This window comes from Odocoileus virginianus, chromosome 6, assembly GCF_023699985.2.
Source record: "Odocoileus virginianus isolate 20LAN1187 ecotype Illinois chromosome 6, Ovbor_1.2, whole genome shotgun sequence".
In the NCBI taxonomy this organism is placed as follows: Eukaryota; Metazoa; Chordata; class Mammalia; order Artiodactyla; family Cervidae; genus Odocoileus; species Odocoileus virginianus.
In genome coordinates, this window is record NC_069679.1 from 71,533,266 (window position 1) to 71,541,363 (window position 8,098).

Genomic DNA, 8,098 nt, shown 5'->3' on the forward strand with positions numbered 1-8,098 from the left:
CTTATACCCATTTGTTAGGGTATAGGATGTAAACTCATACAGATTAAATGGATCTCTAGATTTAACGGATTAAATTAATCACTTGCTACATTTGGTTTTCACAGTTTTATCCATAGCTACATTAAAATATATTGGGGGGAGTTACCTGGTGGCCTTGTGGTTAGGATTCTGGGCTTTCAGTGCTAGAACCCAGGTTCAATTTCTGGCTGGGGAATGGAAATCCCACAAGCTGTGTGGCATGGCCAAAAAAAAGAAAGAAAATACATTTATATTTTAAAGTGTCTCATTTTCTGTCTCTCTACCCCATAAAATGTGGATGGAAGGTATGGCACTTTTAAATCTCTGGATCCTGTCCCTAGACCAAGCACGTGGTTAATAACTAAAAGAATACATAAAAGCATAAATAACTATATCTAGTGATATACATCCCACCCTATTAAACAACTCTACCTCACATCCATGAGGATGACTAGAATCAAATACGCAAATGACAAGTGTTGAGGAGACTATGAAGAAAACAAAACTCTCATACACTGCTGGTGGGATTGTAAAATAGTGCAGCTGCTTTGGAAAACTGTCTGGCAGTTCTGCAAACAATAAACATAGATTATCGTATGACCCAGCAATTCCTCTCTTGGGTACAGATCCCCAAGAAGTGAAAACATATGTCCATGTACACACTGCTATATTTAAAATGGATAACAAACAAGGACCTACTGTATAGCACATAGAACTCTGCTCAATGTTATATGGCAGCCTGAATGGGAGGGGACTTTGGGGGAAAATGGATATATGTGTATATATATGGCTGAGTCCCTTTGCTGTTCACCTGAAACTCTCACAACATTGTTAATCGGCTATACCCCAATACAAAATACAAAGTTTAAAAAGAAAAAAACCTATGTCTACACAACAACTTGTACATGAATGTTCATAGCAGTATTATTATTAGTAGTCAAAAGGTGGAAACATTCAAATGTCAGTCAACAGATGAATAGATAAACAGAAGATAGTATATACACACAATAGAATATGATTCATCCATAAGAAAGATTGAAGTACTGATACCTGCAACAACATGGATGAATATTGAAAACCTCATGCTAAGTGAATGAGAACAGTCACAAAAGACTACATTCTATATGGTTCTATCCATATGAAAGTTCAAAATAGGGAAACCCATAGACTAAGACTGTATCAATGGTTACTTAGGACTGGATGGGGCAGGTGTGAGGAACAGGAGAGGAACAGCTAAAAGGATTTCCTTTTTTTTTTTTTTTTTTTTTTGTGGCAGCACTGAGTGGCTTGCGGATCTTAAATCCTGACAAGACATGGAACCTGGACCCCCGCAATGAGAGCCCCAAGTCCTAATCACTGGACCACCAGGGAATTCCCCAAGATTTCTTCTTCAGGTGGTAAAAAAGTTCTAAAGTTGACAATGGTGATGGTTGCACTTATCTGTGAATACAATAAATCTCATTCAACTGTACACCTTAAAGGGTGAACTGTACAATAAATGAATGTATATCTCAAAGTGGTTTTTTTTTTAATCTCTACTTATAATAATGCCAGAAGCCCACTAACCCAGAAATTTCTATGGACAGTTCTCTCTTATAACTGTACTAGACAGTAGGAAGCATGTCTACTGGAGGAAATTCAACTTTCTACTTGATAATCTGTATTCATATTAGCCTCTTACTGCCTACCAAGTAACACAGAGGGAAATTCCTTGCCATGAAAAGATTCAAATATTGAAGCTATAACTATGCCAAACAAATGAGCTCATTAACAGAGATTCTGAAGGCCTTTGGATTTCTGGGATATAAGTGTTGTAATGTCACATATTAGCCATTCTGGGATTCTTTCTAAGGTGAAATTTCATAACGAGGAGGCTGAACCAAGAATGCATTTTTACTTAATGACCAAAGCTACTCCTATTCCAAGTTTGATTTCTTTTTAATCTTTAGTTATAAAGGGGGGGGGGGTTTGCATGTGTGTACACATTCAGTCATGTCCGACTCTTTTCAACCCTATGGACCGTAGCTTGCTAGGCTCCTCTGTCCATGGAACTTTCCAGGCAAGAATATTAGAGTCGGTTGCCATTTCCTACTCCAGGGAATCTTCCCAACCCAGGAATCAAACCCAGGTCTCTTGAGTCTCCTGCATTGGAAGGTGAATTCTTTACCACTGAGCCACCTGGGAAACCCATATAAGGAGGGGATAGGAGGGCAGATTTCATCAGAATTGAGGTTCATTTTCATTTGTGTAATGTTTTTCTTAAGCTAGGGTTTATCCTACATTGTGAATTTTGGTAAACTTTCATGTGGTAAAACCAAGGAATGACATGACTGGAAACACTGGTGACAAGAATAAGAAGGGAGGTCCAGAGGAAAGCATAATCAGAAAACTTTGGGACTAAATCCTGGCTCAACTACTTACAAGGTATACAAACTCTGGCCTATGATTTAATCCTGAACCTCAGTTTCTTCATCTGTAAAATGGAGATATCAGATATCAGCTCTTAAGGGTTTCTGGGAAGACGTTCATGTCATAGTGTAAGTGACATAAGGAAAAGCAACTGATGATATAAGCACCTGAGAAATATTTCTCCCTTCTCCTTAGGAAGAGGATGAAATGTTGAGTCCTGGTTGGTGCTTAAGAGGTACAAAGAAGGGCAGGAACAGAAGATAAGGGATGGTAAGGGTTAGGGGGAGTCAGAGGCAAATAGTGTGTGGTCCACTAGATCCAATGAAGCCACATAGCTGCTCAGTCATATCTGACTCTTTGCGATCCCATGGACTGTAGCCTGCCAGGCTTCTCTGTCCATAGGACCCTACAGGCAAGAATACTGAAGTGGGTTGACATTTCCTCCTCCATGAAGCCAGATAATCCCCAGCCAAAATGGGAGGCAAGACGTGCCTGCGTACAAGGAAAAGGACATTAACCCAAAGCAAAATGAGAGCCAAATTAGTCTGTCGGTCAAGTCTTTGAGTTTATAGTGGATGAAGTCAGTCTTTTCAAGAATTTCCTTTTGGGATATCTAAGGATTAGATGTGGATGTGGTGGACGACAAGAGGATGTAATTAAATGTTAATATCCAGGATGTGTGTACTAGCAAGTTACTCACTGTTAACAGGGATATTTCAAAAGCCTGGATTTTCAGGGAGAAAGCCGGAATGGAAACCAACATCTAGTCCACCTAGTCCACCAAAAGAGGAAAGAGTGTCTTCTCTTTTGACACCCCGTTAGGAGGAGGATGGAGTTGTGCAACTGTTCTTTACTGAAAAGAATAAAACCGAAGTCTTCAGATAGTGCGCGAAGTCCACCCGCCCAAATTTGTTACTGGCAATTGAGCGCCCTCTAGTGTCAGTTCATAGGGAAGACAGACTTTGAAAGCGGCAACGTTTGGAATCATGCAGGGTTCCAGCCCTGGAAGAAACTGCCAAACCAGCAGGGTTGAAAAATCATCAAGATGATACAAGTGAGTCCTACTGTCATGAAGTTTGGGAACATCGTAGGTACTCATAAGATGTTTGTTGAATGATTTAATGGCAGTAGGTCCATGGCAAAGAGTCCTAAATTAATGCCACATCAGGATATTGACATGTAATGAATATGCCACCTGTCAAATGGATACAGCAACGGAAAACTTGATTGTTCACATTTTAGGATGTTTTCTGAGTAATGCAGTTGAGTAAGAACCATGGCAGGATCACCTGTTTGAAATTCACGAACTGCTCCTTTGGGTCAACCAAATGGGCGTGCCGTCATAAAAGCAGGTCACCTTTTCATCTCTGAGCTTTGGTGAGTCCATCTGCAAAGCTGGGGGAGATGGGGAACATGGCTTTCCTCTGAGAAAAAGTTACCCATGATCCCCCATACTGTTAGAGCAGTAAAACATGGTTGATCTATTTATCATCCATCCTGCGTCAGACGGGGGAAAAAAATGCCTAGTTCCAAAGCTGTTCTGGCATCAGATCTATGATTCACTGTGAGGCGATGAAAAAAATAACCACATGGACTTACCTCAAATTGCTTGCCAGTCCAGTTTCTTTTGTTGCCAGAAACTTATATTCAGTGGAGTTGGCAGTACATAGACCAAATATTCCCTGGCTATACCAGTTTTGTGCAGGAAGATGGCAACGATTTTTCCTTAAGGAAAAAGAAAAAAAAAAAAACCAGCCCCAGCATGCAATGAACTACTTTGATCAGAGTGCAACAATTGCTAAGACAGTCAGCAATGCACTGGAAACTACAGTCTGCCTGCTTCGAGAAATGAGAAAGATAATCCCTATACAACTTCACTGTGATATATGACACACACCATGTTAGTTTCTTCACTAACGAAATCTACAACACCTTCTACTTCTTTCTGTGAGAATGCAAGTTGTATCTACAGCCTGTATTTATGTTCCCTGAATGAATGGTCAATTGCCTGAAATTGAATATCCAGCAGAATGGCCTGAGATGCCCTGCCCTGCCTTTTGGAAAAGCCCCACAGGCCACGTCTCCTGATGGGTGATATATCCGATGACTATTCGTTTGGCCTAGAAGTCACAGACATTTATGCCTCAGACAGTCTGGAGAGAGGTTCCCAGAGCACAGACTAAGAACTCACAAGATTGTTCCCAATCTTCTTTCCAGGACCGAGACTAAAGGGCGACCAGATGTCTTAAATGCAACAAGGGCACATGGTGCTGCTAGATGTGCTCAGCTGTGTCTGACTCTTCACAGCCCATGGACTGTAGCCCGCCCGGCTCCTCTGACCATGGAGTTTTCCAGGCAAGAAGAATACTGGAGCAGGTTGCCCCTCCTACTCCAAGGGATCTTCCAGATCCAGGGATCAAATTCACGTCTCTTGAGTCTCCTGTATTGGCAGGCAGATTCTTTACCACTCGCGCTGCCTGGGAAGCCAGTGCTGCTAGCAAAGGGTTACAAATCTGTGCCCAGACAGAACCCTTTAGGAGAGATGCCAAACACAAGCTGGAACTTACTCAACATTGCCAAAAGTGAGGCAGGCAGTTGAGCCCTAGGAGTAAAAATTCAGGCTACCACTGGTCAGCACATTTGACTAGTTTCTATTTTCACAGAAATGGAATGAGGAATAAGGCTGGAGAGGGGCAGAGTCCTCCTGCATTTGTTCTGCACTCACACAATTGTCATCAAGCACCAGGGTGCTTTTAAAATCTGGAAGCCCTGCAGGGGGTTTCTTCTGCCGACTCACAGCTAATGCAGCAGGAATGAGGCCATCTCATCTCCTGCCTTCTTTTCAGGGCTCCTGACCTTCCAATGCCAGGAGTGCTCTCCCAGTGGGTGGGTCAAAACAGCTCATCCAGAACTCGAGGGAGGGTGAAGGAGGTACAAAGTGTTAGTAATGGCCTTCTAAGACTCTGCTTTCAGAACTGTAGAGGTCACATAGGTGACAGGACATTATAGCTGGATGGAACAGAACACCAAACCCAAGAACAAAACTCCTTAACTTGTCCTCAGTGCGTGATATTGTAAAAGATTCTTCTTTTTCAAATGGCGAGAAAGATTTTATTTAAGACTTACTAATCAGGAACAGAGCTCAAAGGGGTCTGACAGGGAGAGATCCTCTGTCACTTCTCATCAGAAAATTCTTTTTTTAATGATCAGAAAAAGACACCATTGACAAAAACTGCTAGGTACCCCCACAGAGGAGGACATGGCAACCCACTCCAGTATTCTCTCCTGGAGAATCCCATGGACAGAGGAGCCTGGGGCAGGCTACAGTCCATGGGGTCACAAAGAGTCTCACAGGACTGAGCGACTGACCGCAGCACACCCCCACAGACCTGTACTTTCCATGTGTCTTGTCCCAAGTCAAGCATCGGTAACACATGATTTTATTGAAAACCCCATTTATTTAAGGAAATCAGAAGTACTTTTTATATCTTATTAAATCCCTAAGTGTCATTATGTGGTGACTATAAGTAACCATTGATTTAATTTTGCCACCAAATAGAATTTAGTGCCCTCAGGTTCACAGCGTTGGATGAAGTATTATACAGAAAGTAATTCACATAACATTTCGATCTTAAATTACATCAATGACATGTATTATTAGCCATTTCCAAAAAAAAAAAAAAAAGTGTGCAAGTGGACAGTCAAGCCCACCCTATAAGAAAAGATTGATAGTAATACTAGTAAAAACAATAAGAGCAATACTCACGGTGTGCTTCCCAGGTACAGGCCTTATTCTAAATCACTTTATCCGTAATGAGCCCATTTAGAGCTCAACAGCTCTTACACATACTCTCAGGACAGCTCATTTTATAGGCAAGAGGGATTTCTGTTGTTTTTCTCAGTTGTGAAAGAATAACTGAGTAAAAGTAAACCCAGGCTAACTAACAACACCGACTTAAATCTAGGTCAACAAGTTTCCCAATCTCTAATCCCCAGTCCAAATAACTCTTCTCTCAAGTCCAAAACACAAAAGTGAATCTCATTCTCAACCTAAAATATGCAATTCTGGGTTTGTAACATAATGCCATTTTCATTAGCCATCTGGAAAGCGGGGAGGAAAACTCTTAAAGGGGTAAAACTATACTCCTTCGGGGACTTGCCCTGGAGTCCAGTAGCTGCCACTCCGTGCGTCCCCTGCAGGGGGCGCAGTGCAATACCTGGTTGGGGAACTAAGATCTCACGCTGCATCCTGCGGCCAAAAAAATAAAAATTGTATGGCTTCAAAGCATCTGCTTTGAAGCGAGGTGACCCCAACTGCTAGAGAGGCCTCCCAGTCTCTTCCTTACACAATCCTTTCCCCTCTCATGACCCTCCACTCCGCGTGTTCTCCCACAAAGAAAAAAACAAATACCAAAATCAAATACCAAATACCAATCAAATACCAAAAATCGAACTTCCACTCGAGGTTTCTAAGTTTACAAAAAGCAGCAAATAATTCTGCTGACACAGGGAAACCATCAAAAAGAGATGCTGTAACTAATATATGTGTGACTTTAAACATTTTCCCAGCTGCCCCATAATTTGCGATGGAGGCAATACTTCAGAGCGATAGACCTTCGCTTTGTTGGTTCTTTTGCGTCCCCTTTTCAGGCTGAGACCCCTCCAGCCATCTATAAATAAGAATGTGTGTGTTACTGGGTCATATTAGTATTTCTGGTTTGGGGTTTATTTGAGTTTTGTCGTTATTTTTATTTTCAAAGTGAAAATAACTTCATCTTCTTCCTGGATATAAAAATAATACACGGCCATTATAAAGAATTGGAACAATATATAAAGAAATCATCATGAAAATAAAAGTCCACTGAAATCTCACCATCCTAACCAGTAACACTGAGGTGACCTTCTTTTGCTGTATTTACGTACACACATATGTACACACCTAGGAACAGATATTCCCACAATTTTATATGAATGGGATTGTATCGAACTTGCTATTTTTATCATGGACAACTTTTTCCCTCTTTCCCTCTCTTCCTTCAACATTAACAACCTAGAGTGCATTTAAGTTCCCTTTTGTTATCATCCACACTCACACATGCATATTCATATATTCCCACATATGTAGGGAGGGTTTTTTGGTTGGTTTTTACCATAAATGGCATCACATGACACTCATTTTGCATCTTTGTTTTCTCACTAACCAGTATCTCATGGAAATCTCTGTCAGACATCTGGCAAGGCTATAATTCATTCCATTTAATGGCCATGTAATATTCTATGGAGTAATATATTTTAATTTTTCAGCCATTCCCTGATCAATGGCCATTTACCATGTTTCCAGTTCTTGGCAGCTACAAACAATGCTGTAATAAACATTCTCGCACACATGTCCTTAGAAATTAGCACTTTTATTTTTATGGAATAGATTCCTAGGAGTAGGATTCTGGGGTCAAGGGGAATATGTATTTGTAATTTTAATAGATATTTCCAGATTGCCTTCCAAAAGGGCTGGAACACTTTACAATTCCAATGTATTAGAGCTTACTTCCCCCACATCCCTGCTGGCAACAGGTATCATAGCTCAAGTTTTGCCAGTTTAATGGATATAGAGCAATATTCCATTATTAATTTGCATTTCTCTTAGTCCAGATCACTGCATGCATTATACAGC